Genomic DNA, 18,181 nt, shown 5'->3' with positions numbered 1-18,181 from the left:
TTTATTCAACATTGTTGTCCTCGTAAATATTAAAGACCCATAATGAAAATCGTGTTTTTGACACGTTTTTGTGTCTTTTTCTGATGATGAAGGACATATATAAAAAACATTAAGTTTAAATTGCATTTTTGAAATAAAAAAGAAAGGTAGATTCTGATGGATCCACGTGTAGACGTCTAGATCCATCTACATTTTTTTCGTCTTCATCCGCACTGGTATCTGGCTAAAACTGTACGGCTGGATAGTTTTGATATTTTTTTGCTATTTTTGTTGCACCAGTAATATTAGGTTGGGGGTTAAGTGGCTGTAAGCTACGGGAGAGAGAGTAAACAAAAGGGATGATGGGAAGTGAGGGTAGGCTTACTCCCCAACATTCCCGCCAATAACTCAGAAGTGAAATTCTGATGAACTACTGCCGCTCTGCAAAAACTATGTCCTAAAAAACATGTTTTTTTTTTTGGTAACACCATAATATATACATTTTTTCAAAAACAATGCTTATATAACAGATTAAAAGATGATTGGAGTAAGACTTAAAGTTCAATTCAGTGTTTTAGGCTTTAACTGCTCCTTTCCTGTCAGCATGTTCTACAATCCCCAAACTTAGCTTCGTTTGAAAATGCTCACATGAGAAACGAGGAGGTGTATCCTTTTCTCCTGCAGCCGGATCTTTCTGTTTCTGGATATTTTTGGCCTGCTCCAGACACCGGAAACTGGCCTGTCCAACTTAAACATCTCCAGATGACTCTTTCTTTGGCTTTAATATACACAGCCAAGCCCTTGATTTCATTCTCCGGTCAAATACATCTTTCTTTTTATGGGTAACTTCCTCAGTTTTCTGTCACAAGGATCCTGTTGTTGGCAGGATGCATGAGAAGGAGAAAAGGAAAAATAAACATACTGGGCAGTTGGGAAAGGGGAGTAAAGCCAGCTTTGACTTTAGAAAAGAAAAGAAAAACTGCTAAGCGTGTCATCCCTAAAACTTAAGCTGAGATTTTGAAAACACTCCTTGTTTGAGGGAGACGGCTGTGCCAGAGGAGGCAGATTCATGAACTGAGACAGAGATTAAAAGGATCACACAAACTTTTAGTATCCAACATTCATGGCCCCTTTCTCCTGCACTAAATTGTCAATAGTTTGGCAAGAACCAAAATGTGAGAAATAGTTTTGTAAGGCAGGAAAGCAAACTTCTAACCAGTTGGAATGAGGACTGATTTGCTGGATTTCTATTTTTGTAAAGGGTCAAAAGTGGAAAGATCTGAAAGCACGAGGTGGGATTACCACAGAAGGACATTGGATTCAAGTTTTAGATCTGGATGAGCAAACTGGGTTCATGGTCTGAGCTTGAAAAAGGTAACATGTTGGTACTGCATCACATAAACCCAACTGCCGGGTTAATTAAAGCAAGATGACTGTGGAACACTGCGGTAGGGAGCCAAGCCGGTCGCACACACTCTTGCGACTGTTTGGCTCTGCCTGCCATTGTCTGGTTCTTCCTTATATTTACGGAGACTAAATAAACACCCCCTTTTCAAACATGTCGCACTTAGGAGCAAGCTACATCTGACACCAGTCAACACATGATGACTTATGATGCCGAGATCATAAAATCTCAGTGGGCTTTTATGGCTCATCTGCAGGTTTTAATGTGACAGTGTCTACATATGGTGCAGATAAAATTACAACACAGTATGTGATAGTTTCACAATAAGATGCTAAAAAATAAAAGCTTAGTCAAATCCTGCCTTCTTCTCTATCTATTATTTCTAATAGTAGCGAGGTTAAATGGAGCAGGGAGGGTCAGGGAATGTGGAATGTCTGGAGAAAGACTGACCAGGAGGAGAAATCAGTTATGTTTGTTCAAGTGTGTGCTTGTGCGCCGGAGTGTGTGCCTGCCCATTTTAGTGTGTGCCTGTGAGCTCCACCCTTGCTGGCCGTGAATGACTTGGGAATAAAATGTGGTTTCAGTTACGGAGTTTTTAAAAAAAAATAAGAAACATAATGGCACTTCAAAAACAGATGAAAATAAAGTGGAGATATTTCTGTAGTCCGCCTGCCTTTGTTCTCAGTTTACTACAAAGCTAAATGTCCTGCTTTTCTTTCTTTCCACCCACAAAAAAGAAAAGAATATGTTTATATATGATAAATTCAAGCTAGAAGTATTTAAGAATCATACCATGGAATGTTACTGAAGCCAATTAAGGGTTTTTTTTTCTTGAAATGTCACTGAATTTGCATTAGTTTTGTGTAATGTAAGATGTGAGTAAATAATATTTTATAGACCTTTTTTGGGCCATGGATCAGTTTAAGGTCAGACAACCTTTTCATGGACCAACTAGTATGAAGTTGATGTTAGCATCATATTAAACGTTTTTGTACACTGGATAAAATGTGTTGTAGAAGCCTTAGAGGCTTTTAAGGAGCAAAAGATAAATACAAAAAAAAAGAAAAATTATGACAGAACCTAGCCTGAAACTATATAATAATGACAATGTAAATCCATCATTTGAGTAACTTTATTAGCAGCATCCTTATGATATTGAACTATACTGAATATTATGCAATATTATTATAATGTGTGGGAACAAGTGTCACAATAAATCCATATTTGGAGTAAAGACTGGTTTAGTGTTTTTTCTGTTAAATGCAGCTATCTTTGAAGGCTCTTCCTCTGTGTCCTTGTTGTCTCTTTTCTGCAAAAAGAAATGTTCTAAATATGTTTATTTTTGTTAACTTTGCTAGCATGGAGGATTTTAATCTAGCGGTCGGCGCTGCCACTTTAAGAAAGTAGCAGATGTATTTTCAACATATGACTTGATATGTGTCAAGAATGAGTCAAATGTGGTAGGGAGAATCCAGTAGTTTTCCAAAATAAAACTTCCTTTGGAACCAGATTGTAAAAACATTTTTTAAAAATGTAGGTCGAGGGTTTTTTTTCTCGCTGCGGGCCGGTACCAGCTGTCCCATGGATTGGTACTGGTCCACTGTCTGGGGGTTAGGGGTCACTGGTGTAGGGGATATTAAGCTGCTTTGAGTTAAAAATATTTCTTTTCATTTTCTTCCTATAAGTGAATCTAAAATATGTCACCGTCTTCAACCTATCCTTTTCCAATCATTTTAACTTTTACCTTCTTTTTTTGTTTTCTTCATTCAAAGAAATGTAAAATGAACACAGATGAAATTTAAAATGAAATTAGCATCCAGAAGGAGTTTGGAAAAAACAAAAAATTAGAAAAAACAAAACAAATACAAATAGCAAAAGGTCAAACAGGCCTGAACAGGAGTATTGTTTGCATTGTTAAAGAAAAACAGAATTATTATAGGCATAAAATGATGACCTTTACCTATTTCTTGGAGATTTTTTTTAGCAATCTAATTAAAATACTCACTTTTTTCCACTGTTGGTTGAACATTGTTTTCTATTAAGCTAAAAGCTGCACTGAACAATGCACAACAGTCTTAAGTTTAACACAATATCATAACCTCCTGCATTCTCCCTACTTCAGTGTCTTCTTTATTTTGTTTCATTCATCTAATGCTTTCTCTGATTTTATTTGTTGTGTTTTGTTACTTACAAAGATCCAAAAACTACATGCACAAAAAAAAAAAACTAGGTCATTCAAATTCAGAGAGCCTCTAGTTATATTTAAAGGAGAAAGATTTCAAACAAGACCACAGCAGCCGTCTCCCGAGACGACATCCAGCCAGTAAAAAGCCTTTTATCGACAGTGCAATGATACAGCTCCACAGTGTGTCCATTTGAGTGTATATCAACACAGCACTTGTGCACTTTTTCTTTTATTGAGAATAAAGCATGTCTAATTACATCACTACTTTCTATTGTTCTTCTGCTTTGCCGTGTCATCCTCATTGCTCACCATGCTCTCTCAGTGTGGCCCTCTTCTCTTTAATTTACCCTTTTCTGACAATGACTGGTCATTCCTGACATTTCAGCATAAGGGAAACTTAGGATAGGGAAGGTATTAAATGTGCCACGCACTCAGTGCTTTTGAAGAAAGGGAGCATCATTTAGCAGAGGCAGCAGCTTTTAAGGAAGAGTAGTAAATATAAATTCATGGGGGGGGGGTTGAGAGAGAGGCGGCTAAAGTGCTGACAAACTGACAAGAAGAACAGGGGCTTTCAGGACAAACAGGTACAGAATGATGTCACGTCTTGATGATTTTTATCTCAATGAGACACGCTCTTTGTTATAATGGGGGCCGATTTGCCAGGATGTCATTGGTGGTGTGAGCCATTCACAAGGGAAGTATCTTTTACCCCCTACACCTCCTCCCTTCATCTATAATTCACGTGGTAAGAAATCACTGAAGACCTAAGTGACCCTGCCTTCACTGATACTGCTGGCAAAAAGCAATGTAATGAAGAGTAAGGTATTTGGTTTATGAATGCTGACCAGGCCGTAGACAATTATGCTGTGTGTTTGAGGGTGCACCCCCGTATCTAGCTGATTGATGAATCCCTCACCTGTTCTGGCTTTAGTTTGCAATCCCGAGTGAACAGCAGCTTCACCCCGCTTACGCATGCACACATTTACAATGTTTGTGTCTTAAACTCAAGGGCACTGTGTGCTGCAGAGCGTTTGAACCTTAGTGGCCTCTAAACACTGTCCTGCAACTGGATGGAATACTAAATACGCAAACCCTTTACCATAGTGAATATTAAACAGGGCTCAAACTTCTCTTTGACTGTAGGTGTCCCAGTTCTAATGTGTTCTTTTAGCCTAGTAAATGTGCACCCTTGGGAGCAGAACTGCAGGGGAGAGAGTATACAAAACATGTTAATCCTCTCTGTTCTTTGCTGATTTTGCCGTAGAGAATGGTGCATGTGTGGTAATGCTTGTGTGTGTTCTCCAGGTTAATTAGGAACACCACTGAACCTCCAGGACTTTTATTCTTCAAATGACTTTCCTTTTTGGCAAAGTGGCATAGAATCATCCCAAAATGCACATAAATATGAATGTTGCAAATATTTTAAATATGTTTTTAAATGCACAGTTTGCCTGGAATTCAGGCCATCTCCAGGAAGACGTCCGGTGACAAAATACACAGAAATCCTAACAGAAAACAGCCTTGCAGCAAAGACTTTCCCCACAAGGTGTAGCAGACGACAATCCAAAGATAAAACAAAGGGAATCCTTTATTCTAACAAATCTGTATTGTAACTATGAACAGAAGGAACCCCTTCTGCTCACTCCCACCTTGGCCAGCCTCCTGCTTCCCTCTTAGGTTACTGATGGAGCAAGATCTTAATGCATGATTGGTATAGGTGCAGGCAGAAGGGAAGGGAAACATAACGCATGCTTCAGCACTGAAGCAAAGAGATAAAAAAAAATGGCATAAAGAGGGTAAAAGGAACAACAAATGGGGATAAAGAAAAAATATTTAGTGAAGAAATATGAGTGAAGAATGCAGCGCAACCTCAGCTATACTCATCCATCATCTTCCTCTTGGATCTAATATGAGGTAATGATGGAATAAAAAGAGCCACTGGGCCAAAAACTCAGCCCTCCAGCTTGTCTGTGCTGCCCCCATGGTGTCCAGATGGGATTTATCAGGCTATAGCTTTGGTTCATCACGATGGCGCTCCAGTGCTACATGCTTGAATACACTGAGCCAAGGTAATGAAAAATGACCCAGCTCATCTGCAGGGAGAGCCCTTTGGCAGCTGTGCCTTTTCTCTCTATGAGCGTGGGCGCCAGTCCCTTTCGTCTAAAGGGAATCCCGTCAAAGTAAAGGTATTAAATTTCCTTCATTTGGCTATTTTGGCTTCAAGGAGAGTCAGAATGTGAAGGTTGGAAGTGGATAAACCATGGAACAGCCAGAGTTAACATATTTTTAATTTTTTTGTTTCATATTAGACACAAGAGCGAATAGGTGGGGGGCAGTAAAAGCAGATTTTATTGTTTTTTATCATATGGCTATTAAAAGTCTTGGAGATTGAAAACTGATTTATGGAAAGGTCTTAGATCTTACATGTGGATGTGTATGGATTACACCTCCTGGGAAATTTGGCCTACTGAGTTTATATTTAGAGGAAACATTCTGAAGAAGTCCCAAGTGTATAATAGCTGATCGTCTAAAGCAATACAATATGAAGCAAAATAACACATCTTTCTTTGTATTAGGCATTAGTTAACGCATAGATTAGATTGGGTATTCTCAAAGGGATAACTCTGACTTATCTCTTCAAGTTAATTCACATACTAAGTTTAAACCTCTGCTCAGTAAACACATGTACACTCACTATTAGAGGATAAAATACCCATACAAATGGAGGATCTGGGAGTCCCGCTGTGGGATTTCCTCAGATTTTTACCAGATTCCCGTGGTAATCCTCTAGGATTACCATTCAATACCAAGGCCCTAACCTCTGAACCTAAAACATTATAAGCTCCTATATTTGCATCACTAATGCCACAGTTAAACCTATCACTTTATTTAGTAGCAATGGACCACCTCCATAAACCTTCTATCATCCGTGTGCAGTTGTGATGTACTTAAAGGATTTAAGGTGCTACAACTATGGTTGACTGTACTTTATACTGCAATTGTTTCTAAAATTTGACTAAAATATGAAAAGCAAGACAATGAAAAATGCTTGAAAAACTTTTTATTTTATGTAAGGAAAGAATGTATGGTTTTATTTAGATCAAACATCATTCATTTTACAAACTTGCTATAGTTGAGTTTAATTGCATGGCACACATGTAAATGTAACCCATGTAAACACTAGCAATTAATGGCAATCTAATCAAGCAGGGTGATGCATCACATTGTCACATTAACAGAGAGATTAGAGTCTGGCATTGGAAAGAAGCTTAAGTGCATCGCCAGGCTGACAGCATCCCACATGGAGCTATATAGAAGAAGGATGTTGCTCTTTAATATTTAACATGCAGCAAGGGTGCAAAACACCAGACAACTCATTATACATGTTTATATAAACAAAATATGGATAATAGATTAAATTTTGATCGTGATTTATGATTTATAGACTGCCAACTAAATTAACAGTCACGCTTTGACTGGTGATGAATGTCTGCAAAAACCTTTTTTTTATGTAGTATGTTCAGACATCAACAATCCTCTCCCCTCTTTCCAAACTGAGCATTTGACAAACCTGGGAACGGAGCAGTGAAAATGTTTTCCAGACGGACTATGCAAATAAGAGCATTTCTCCAGGGAGCTGTTGAAATGGTTTTAAACCACCAACATGAGATAAAGGGATGCGTGTTTGCGTGTGCGACTATGCGGGGATATCAGACACAAGCTGCCTTAAGATAAGTGCGAACAAATTACAAAGACACACAAATGAATAGTACAATAAACAAAGTCCTGGGAAAACTGCCTTTAATCTCTCTCTTCAACTAGGACCTCACTGCAGGTTCTGGGAAAAGATTTTCTCACGTTCAGATCTTGACTTTGGCAGTAGGGATAGAAAATTCCTGGCCGACAGCAATAATGGACAAAATTCTTCAGCAGGAAGTCAAAAGTTTGGCTTCATTCTCTAATAGTCACTTGAATGGGAAACAGAGGGGAAAAAAAAGCATGGACACACAGATTTACCATCCTGGATATTTGCCTATTTTTCTTCAGGTTATTTACTGGCATCTGTTTCAGTGGAGTATTATAATTAAAGGATGACAAACAGAAATAAAAGAAAACTGCAATAAAAAGAAGTTTAATCCTAACCTGACTCGTGGGAGCTGCTAAGGCCGCTTTGAGGAAATGCACTGAAAACATCTGACTGCTAGCCAAGAGCTTACTGGATCACACACAAAACAAGCAACTAACATAAAGCGAGTCTGACACAAATCAAAAGGATTGTTAAGATGGTTTCAGGTTTACGTGTCTCTACTTTGTTTTGTAGTGTAGCTCATCAGAGGATAATAAAAAAATGCTCTATGACAAGACTTTTCTCACAGGAAACACGACCAGACAAGTTCAGATGACTTAACTGCTCCTGTGCCTTACAGTACAATGCAGGATCACTGGAAACTTAACACAGCAGTCAGATATAATAAATATGTATGATGGACGGGAAATGATGTGAAGATTTTAAATATGTATAAAACCTTTCAGTAGGGTTTTGTTGCTAGGAAACAGTTTGGATCAAAGTTGATTTGGCCTCTAGGAGAACTAGTTTCCTGTCAGTTTGTGTTATTAGCGATTGCTTTGACAAGAAATGCATTTAGTCTAACTAGAATATTTACATGTCAAGTCTTAAAGACCCCATCTAATGAACATTTTGTTTTTGGTGATTTGAACATGTTCTTGTCGCTTTTTTCTTATGATGGAGGATAAATTATTAAGAAAATTAAGCTTACAGTTGAATATTTTCATATTTCTTTATTCAAATCATTGTGAATTAGGAGCAGCCAAAAAATGTTGTTGGAAAAAGCTTGTAGCTGTGATGTACAGTTGGCGAGCCACAAGCTCCCTGCTCTTCTCCATTCTGATGCATCCAGTTGCAGAAAAATAGATCCATGAACATCTTCATCTTCCTCATCTGAGCTGGCATCTGGCACAAAACTGTGCTGCTGGATAGTTCCGAATTTTCTTGCTAAGCCAATGCTAGCTTGGGCTTGTGAGGCATGCTGGGGATCTCAATGTAGGGTTGCTTCCGTGCCAACCATTGACATGTATAGAGGTGGACAAAACAAGGCTGTGACGTCACCCTTTACCTCGGGTTCTAACGAAATTAAGTAAATTCAGTTGCTATTTTTCTGCTATATGGATTTCACTATTATGGGACGATTCAACGTTACTAACCAGTGATTGGTCCGAGTCGGTCTTAGTCATCACAATCTATGGCAACCAATCAGGAGTAAGTTTGTTGGAAAGGCACACCCCTTCTACTGAAAGCAAGCTCTGGGACAATCTAATCAAACGCTTCAAATATTCAAGGTGGGGCCAGCGGGCACCACACGATCTTATTTAGGAATCTGATTGGTCTGTTTATAACTTGAAAAACTTGCGATAAAGAAAATATATCATGAAAAAAAACATGTGAAAAGACACACCAGAGCAATCTAATCAAACGCTTCAAATATTCAAAGTGGGGCCAGTGGGCACCACATGCTCTTAATTAGGAATCTGATTGGTCTGTTTATAACTTGCGATAAAGAAAATATATCATGAAAAAAAAAACATGTTAAAAGAGACACCAGAGCAAGAATGGTTATTCTGAAAAACAGAATGACTGAGTAATAGCTGCTCATTTTTCAATAGAAGTCTATGGGACTTTGGCTTTCTGGGACCAGCAGGTACTTCCTATTTGGAAGACGAGGGGAGAGAAGATAATCAGTATAGTTCTCTCTATATACTGTCTATGGAGTCAACAGTCCCACCCAAAACCCAGAGGCGAATTTCTACTGAGCTCCTGCTCAGAAAATATGTCTTAAAACCAAACAGGCTATTTGATTTTTGTTCAAACTGCCTAATCATAATAAAAAGACAACTAGGAACAATTTTATAATAGAAAAACATATACTGTATAGTTGGAGTGAGAGTTTAGGTAACTTGGAGAGAAGGAGAAAATGTTAAGGTTTTCCTTCTTTTAGTCATTCCAAACTGCAGAAAACAAAATGAATGTTTATAGAAAATGTTGTGAGTTGCCAAAAAGTGACAAGTGCAGGTGAACTTGACTCTCGCCACGTTGGGGGAAAGCCCAGCCATCTGTGTTTGTTGTAGTCTTCAGCTTTGCAGGACATCCTGCCTTTGGGATGAGACAGGGGCGATGGGAAAAGGAAAAGGAGGAAGCTGAGAAAAGATACAGTGTGCACGTATGAAATCAATACAAGTGGAAAACAACATGAGGAATGACAAACAATTACCCAGAGACGCCGTCTAACACCACACAGCGGAGCCCTGCCCTCACACGCCTGCTGCTACTAACCCTGTTTACAGGGTCGTCCCACAAGAGGAAAACGTGTGACTGGAGGCTGTTGAGTCAGCCTGAGCGAGCACGCGGCTTCATTCTCTCGTGTGGAAAGTAAAAATGTCTGCGCAAACTCACAACATCTCGCACAACGTTACAGTCTGCCTATTAAGGTAGCACAACAGCATAATTACATAGGCTGTAGCTCCACACAGCACAGACAACTTCACACTGTGGGTGCCAAATCACCACTTTAACACACTATGTGTCATGCAGTGGTTGAGGAGCGAACTATAAAACTTGGTCTGCTGGAATACTGATTTATTAGTAAGATTTAAAAAAAAAATACAATTACATTTTAATAAAATTAGAAAAAGAGACAAAATTAGAAGAGAAAACATGGATCTAAGCAAAATAAAAATCTTACTGGAAGGATAAAAGAAGAAAAAAATGTGGATCACATTCACTAGGCTGGGATTCTCATTATACTTTAAAAGTGAGAAGCTGGGCAGAGAGACCAGGGATATCCCAATCCTGCCTGACACAGTGATCCCTCCCACTCTGGCTCTGCAACTCCCTCCTCTATTAACCGCTCCACCTTAGACCATTCCATCAGGCGAGATTGTTTGCAGGCCATCAAAACAGCAGCCCAGAGGATGCTTGAAAAAATATTAGAAAACAGCTGCTGAAAGTTGTTTTGGAGCAGCCATTGTGTACGTCTGTAAAGAGAAAGGGGGGGAGCAGAGGATGGTGAGGTATATAATTGCTGTTTCCTCTGATTGTGTTACCCTCTCTCTCGAGATGCTTGAACATTTTAAAGACAAGCGTTAGAACAACAAGCCAGCCCATTCTTCTCCTGAGAGTAAAAGGAGCAAAAAGACAGGAAGCATCGCATGGTGTTTGTTCATTTTGCATGCATGTTTAGCTCATACTGTTTGATGAGTCTGTACAAGGCAACACAATAAGCAAGGCCTTGTGGCCATCTTGCAACAGGAACTGTGTCACTCTCAGAGCTCGTTTGAATTCGTGGAGCCAATTGCATGTAGGGCAGGTGGGACATTTGGGGAATACTAAAGACTCTGCAGGAATGAGTCGACATGTTCAAGCCCACTGAAGTGCAAAGTGATGAAACATTTAGCTGAATTACAGACAGACTGAGCTACAAAAGAAAGAGGCCACCCAAAACAATTAAAATAACCCCGAACAAGGTGGCAGATTCACTGAAACATCCATTTAGTGCTTTTTATCAACAAATTGAATGGACATAAACTGACCAGAATGCCAATGAAGCATGCTTCTGTTAAATACCACCACTCTGAAAAGCCTTGCCTAACAGCTTTAGTTACCAGCTCTCTACCAGTGAGCCAAAGCAGCACAGACTCACAACAAAAGCACATTACTGACAGTGGCTGCAAAACAATTCAGAGCAGCTGATTAGCATTGCTGACCCGAAAGTGTAAAATCTAATCCGATTCTGTCCTTCAGGGCTTTTTGAGAGACAAATGAAACCTATCTATTTCTTTAGTGTTCTTGGCATAAACAACATTTTTATTACAACCTTTTATTACAAGGCTAAGCATAATAAGTAGTGAAAATAGAAACTATCATTTGTGCTTTACCGTCAATCAGCTATAAATTTTTATTACATTAAAATCAACAGTCACATCACCAATGCCCTTTCAAAGGTTTATTTGTCATCCAGACCAGTGCTTTTCAAACTTTTTTTTAACAAAGTAACACAAAATCATAGGCTACAACAACTCTTTTCTTTGTATAAATGATTTACAGTCATTCTTATTGAAATGTCCTTAATAAGAATCAAATAAACACAAAGGAAAAAGTATTTCATGATCTTTCATTTTCTACGGGAAACAAAGGACCGTTTGGATGAACAGATAAAACGTTTTTGGACCAGTTGGGTGAACTTGATCCTCTGAGCGGTATGGCACAGTAGAGTACCGATCCTGTCCTGTCCAGTCTGGTGTTTTGACCATTTCCATTGTAAAACTGACACATTAAGCCAGATAGAACCGTACCATTTTTGGGCCCCTGTTAGTTGTAAGTCCATAGATAAATGGAATGGTTATCGCTGAACTACTGTTGATTGATGGAAGGTCATTAAGATAAAACAAAGCACCAAGAAAGCGGCTGTATTCTTCTTTACTGCCTGCAATCTTCTCTTAGACAACTTTAAATGCTTTTTAAATGTGAAGTACCCAGATAAAAAATGAGCTGCTGGATGACCTCCATTGTTGTTGTTAGCTTCACCCCATATGTGCCATGACGGTCCAATTTGAGTGGATTTGCTCACTTGAACAACCTGGACCATTTTAACCTTTGAAGACCCAACGTCATGGACGTGGACATCATGTTTTGGGTTGTAATTCCACAGCAGTTAATTCTGGTGTGGAGATGTGGCCCAGGATTTTATGTCCACAAACGTGGACATCACATTTTGAGTTATATTTCCACAATAGTTAAGTTTAGATCAATAGCTCAAATATTAGCTTGGGTCCTAAGAGATTAAACCGGACCGGACCGTACCATTCTGCTTAGTAGAAATGAGGCTGAAGGTACCGTAGCACACTGGTTGAAAACCACTGATCTAGACCACAACCTACCTGGTAAAGAGGTCTTGAAACATATCTGCGTGTGTGTCTTAAATGCAGAGACCCAGGAAGGTTCCTGGTGTGCACACAAAGTCGTTGAATGGCTGAGGAGGTGAGAGTCCACAGCAGACCCTGCCGAGTGCAGACTGCCTCATCTAAATCCATCGAGAAAGTATCCATGACTTCTTTACAGCTGTGACCATCAGTCCAAGTTTAACTCAATATGACATCCAGTTTCCTTCACAAACTAATGAAACTAAACGTTTTTGCTTTTGCATCTTTTTGATTTTTGCGTAGCTCCGGCTGATAATAGTCAGGTCATCCCAGGAGGTACATATCAGAGAAACAGGTCATCTTGTCTTTAAACTTCAGTCAAACCGTTCTCCTCTTGGAATTTACCAGTCTGACATCTTCGAGGTTAGACACAGAAACTCCCCCTATGCTCGTCCCACACACCTTGTGGTCTTTGCTGACTCTGTCCTCTTCCTCCTCCTCCTCTTAATCACTTTTTTTCTCCACCAGAGCTAAACCCTCTGTCCGCTGGTCTGAAAGCCACAAACGCAAACAATCCCATTGAGGAAGTGCAGCCTCAGTTTCTCTGATGGTTGAAATGGCGACTCTTTCAGCTGAAAGCGGCGGCTCCTCTCGATTTCTGTCTCATGGTGTCACTTTACCAGGTGAGCGGGGTGTGCTTACATGCTGAACAAGCACCTGTTTAACATTTTACATCAAATGACAGACATTCCTGTTCAACAGAAAGGAAGACTGAAGTTCTGAAGCTGAATTCAGTACAAATTATCCCATCCACTCTTTTAATAAGTCTAACTGAGCTGGAAAGATTTTGAAAAAAAAAAAGTTTTACTTTCAGTTTTCCCAGGCCGGAGTATTGCAATTTGATCTACCAAATATTTGAAAATAGAAAATAAGTCATATTACTGTAACACTAAAAGGCCCAAAAAGTTCTGTAAAGACACTGTTTGTTTCAAATTTGACCTACTAACACACATAAAGGAGTATGAGTCAATGATAAACATAAACTATTTATTTCTGGGATTTTCAAAGATCTATTTAATTAAACTGAGCTGTTCACTTTTATTGTGGGGGTGGGTCAGATTCGGCCAGCAGGCCGTAGCTTGGGGACCCCTGAGCTAGACTATACTATTAGTGCTGCAAAAAATATTTTTAATTCAGACAACTGAAAAAAAAGTATTTTGTCAACATCTGTAGGCTAGCAATTTCATCTTGCTTAATCCAAGAGATATTCAGCACCACAAATGATTTAGTACTGTTGTGTTGTGTAAAATTCCGTGCTTGTTGTTTTGTGTTCTGGTTCAAGAAATAACACTTTGAAGAACTAAACTATCAATTTTGGGATAAGGCACTATCATCTTATTCAAAATATTACTTAAAATCTGCTTTATAAAAAATATTGTTCAGCAACTGAAATCAAATAGGTACTGATATTGAAATGCGGGTGGCTTAAATGCGCATTTGTAGTTCAGTCAGCTTCATGGTAATGTTCATCAAAACTAAGGGACTTATTCTTTCACAGCTAAGCTAGTGTTGGTATGTTTATGGGAAATATGCTGCCTTTAAGGCTTTTCTCAACTGGTAGAGAAAGTGTGTAGTTCTATCAGCTGCATAAAACACAAGGTACAGATGCAAAATGGTAGGACTTAAAAAATAGATGCATTTTTCCCCATCACTTTTAAATGATGCCCAAAATTGGGACAGATTTCCCTGTCTCAGTCTCATGTTGCATCCCTGATGCATTAAGAAACTAGTGAGGAATGTATGGTATTCGTACAGTGTCAAAATTTGGCTTGTTTGGCTGAAGATGTCCCACCTCCTCCCCACCCCAGAGACACTGTATATTATAGGCTGCGTAAATATTTGCCATGGTAAAAAGCAAGGCAATAGGTTAGGAATGATAGTGCACTGTTCCCATGATTCTGAGTGTTTGCAGTGTCCTGCTAAGTCCTGGGAAAGGGCAAACAGGCACTGTGATGTAAACAGACATGCCTGGAGCGTCACTCAGCTATTGCCATAGTGACAATAGAGGACAGGGCACTGACTTTCAGTGGACAGATGAAGCCAACAGCTCAATTATCAAATAGTTCATCTGTACTTTAAAGATTTCTTCCCTATTTTGATGGGTCTTGTGTACATAAACCTTAAATCTGTCCGCACACCCGTAAAGGTCATCTCAGTCGCAGTAGAATAAGGATCAGGCTTTGATTCTGTCGTTTCCTCCCACCTTTCCCCTCGTCTCCTCTCTATCTCTGCCTTCCACTGCTCCTTCCCCTCACATCTCAGCCTCTCAATCTCTTCGTTTTTCCTCCCGCTCTCTGATCTTCACTCAGGCATGTCATACCAGAGTGCTCACAAGTCACAGTTGGAATCAGGGGGAAGCAGTGGAGGGAAATAGGTCACCTACACTAATAAAATCACAAGAACGATCCCAGCTGAGGTGCTCTCGTACAGCTAAAACAGTTGCAAGCGAAATAGATTAGAAAGTGCAACTGCCTCACAGCCGTTCTTCACTTCTTCTTTCATGTCTCTGACTTCTGAAAACCTTATCAAAGGGTTTGTCTTCCAATAAACAGGTACCTGTGTTACCGGAGGAGAGATTGTGAGTGACACCAGCGCGACGACCGAGACTAAAATTGAATTCGACTCACTCTACTTTAATGTGATTGTATTAGAGGTGCAAGCAGAAAAATCAATGACGTAATGCGATGCATTTGGAGAAGGGGGATGACAGCATGGGGGCCCGCTTATGCATCTGTGTACGAATACGAGTGTGTGCCATGAGCTTCCCTGCTCCCATGGGTGGAATAATTTAAACCAAAATAATGCATGTGTGGTAAAATACAAAAAACAATAAAAAAGCACCTTTGATGACATAAAACCTTTGAAGTATCAGGACTTGTTCATCTCTCAAGTGCTGAATTTGACCTAGTTCATGTGTTTTAAGCTCTAATACAATACACGCTTGCACAAAAGGGCGCTCACTTAAGGAAACACACATGTGCACTCACACACACTCACAGGCTAATCATTCTCTCCACTTTGCATGGCAGATAAATATTAATGAGGATTACCATGTTGCTGCAGTACACCCACGGGAGAGCCAGACTGCATCTCTTTCTAACCCTTTTCCACTCTGCCTCTCGTTGTCACTCATACACCCACATGCACAATCACACACGTCCTAACTTTATTTTTTTCTCTATTGAGTTCTTCCTAAAAGATATCTTGCAGATGTCTTGTGTAACACACACACACAAACTATGAATAAACCCCTTCATATGGGTGAGTCACAGACAGTGCCTTCATTCTCACAGAGACGCGCTATCAGTGTGTAACAAAGGGCACAGACTGTGCTGGGATATTTAAGGAATATTTCGGGGTCTCCACATCCTGTTTGAAGCGAGATGGAATTCATGCTTGTTTCCATCAACCCACACTCCTCTTTTCTTCTGCTCTGTCTTTCCCCTCCTTCAGAGGATCCCATGCTGTCATTTCTGAGAACAGAAACGCAGCGATAAGAAAGAAATCATTCGGAACTCTGCGTGAAGACGACAGTAAATAGGGGGAAAACAGAGAGACGCGCGCTTGCTCATCTCTTCATCCACCGGGGATGTTTTGGCAGTGGACACCAGAGTTCACTCTTCACCATAGCTACCCCGCTAACAGTCTGTCTCCATAGAGAAAGCACATTATCAGCAGCGCCGCCGCCTTCAGCCGTCACCCTCAAGTCAATGGGTGATCATTGCCTCATTTGATCGTGCTGCGTTTGGATTCACTTTGAACTTGTACGCAGCTGTGTCATGTGCTTATAGTGTGTGCGGGTTGACTCTGGATGGGGAATAAAAGATGGCAAAAAAAAAAAAAAACATAACATGGGATGATGAAAGAAAGCGGGTGGAGAAGAGGGTGGGAGTCTCTGCCTCCTCCCCCTTTTCCTCCCTTTCTCAATAACATTCTTCCTTCTGAGCTGCCCCGGGGAGAATAGGGGGGTCCCTTTTTATGCCATATTGGGTGCGGAGGAAGACCTCTAGGAGCTGTATGTTATATCTTATAGAACCACTCCTTCTGCTTTTCTTTTGTCTTTTTAATTGGACCCACTGACCAAAGCTCTCACCTACAGTCCTGCAGGCATGTTGAAATCCCACAGAATCAATACTCAAGCGGGGAAAATAAAAGCCGGAGAGGCAACTAGACAACAAAGGGATGATATATAAATTAAACAAGAAGTTATGTTGGGTGTGTTTTTTTCTTTTCTTGTCTGTTGGTTGCCACATCAACTTTGGAGCCGCTTCAATGAATTGAGACTAACGTCAAGACAATTAGCTCAACATTAGGTATCAACCTGACCTGAGATTGCTGGAGTCCAGCGCTGACCTTCTCTGTGATTGGTCCACACAAAAAGTTTAAAGGTGAAAAGGGATTGATTAGTATTCAATCCACATCTCTTGCCTGGCTGCTCGCAGCTTTCAGGCGTATAGCGGTAAATTAGCTTCACACTTTTGTCTGTAATGATTGTATGTTTTCAGGATGTGTGTGTGTCACTCTCAGACAGTGATCCACCCCTCCCACTTTTATCCCCCCCACTCCACGGAGCCCCCCGACAACAACATGTTTCTGTGGAAAAGTAAACCATCCATCAGGCAGACAAACACAAAAACATATGCGAACCCACATGCCAGTCCCCCCCTTTGTTTGTTTTGTTGTGTACTTAATTTGACCGAAAAAGGCTGAGCATCTACACATGATACCGGGATTAAAAATTGGGCGGGGATAATCCTTATTTAGCCTGCTCACAATAGCGACCCAAACAAAAAAACACCCCTTCAATAGAAGCGAGTTTTAACTGTTACTACTAGCTGATTTGTAATCAAATTAGCCCGAACACATACACAGTAAGTTTTTATCTACATTCTACTCATGTATCCGTAACAAAAACACATCAATTGCAAACCACTATTACGAGGCAATCTATCTCAATTAGATAACTGTCAGGGCACTGGCAGATAAAACGTAATCTGAAGGATCTGGTTTAAAATATTCATCCAACAAGCTGTTAAGGCTGATGGTTAATAGAAATGGGGAAAAATGTTCGCCAGCAGGGATGAGCTGCCTCGAATCTGTGCAGGTTCACAGCGAAAAATGCTGAAGGACGGGTTTTTAATAGGTGCAAAAATGTTTTGAACTTTATCTAAGCTTGCAGCAATATATTTCCTCTCCACCCAGCTCAGTCAGCTGCTTATAGGTAGATTTTTCTGTCAATACATGTATAAGCTGTTACCCTCCACGACTTACAGTGCAGCTAATTCAGTTGCATAAGGCAGTGTTGTGAATGCAGTGAGTTATCTGACGTGACAAGTCAGAGCAGGACAAAGCCACAGCTGTGAAGCCAAAGCATTTTTTAACCGAGAAAGTACATAGTGTCTGCTTAAGGTGTACAAATCACTAAATCACTGCTCTGTTTCTGAATATCGCTTTAACTTATCAAAGTTACTAATTTTGACAGCATACAAATGCAATCAGGACGTCATGCAGCCATCTGATGCACAATTAACGGCTAATTATTAACACCCCTACGTCGTATGTCACTAATTTGCAACGTTCCATTAAATCAGAACTCAATTTAGCATCACCTTGAAAAA

General features: G+C 40.0%; 1 protein-coding gene across 9 annotated transcripts in view; it reads right to left on the bottom strand.

Annotated features, from left to right (window-relative positions):
- The window catches only part of frmd4a (FERM domain containing 4A), a 102,215-nt gene that overhangs the window by 32,809 nt on the left and 51,225 nt on the right, over window positions 1–18,181 (bottom strand). The window lies entirely within an intron of this gene.

Source organism: Oryzias melastigma, linkage group LG6 (genome assembly GCF_002922805.2).
Source record: "Oryzias melastigma strain HK-1 linkage group LG6, ASM292280v2, whole genome shotgun sequence".
Lineage (NCBI taxonomy): Eukaryota > Metazoa > Chordata > Actinopteri > Beloniformes > Adrianichthyidae > Oryzias > Oryzias melastigma.
The sequence above is the reverse complement of the archived record's forward strand: the minus strand, read 5'-3'. Positions and strand labels throughout refer to the sequence as shown.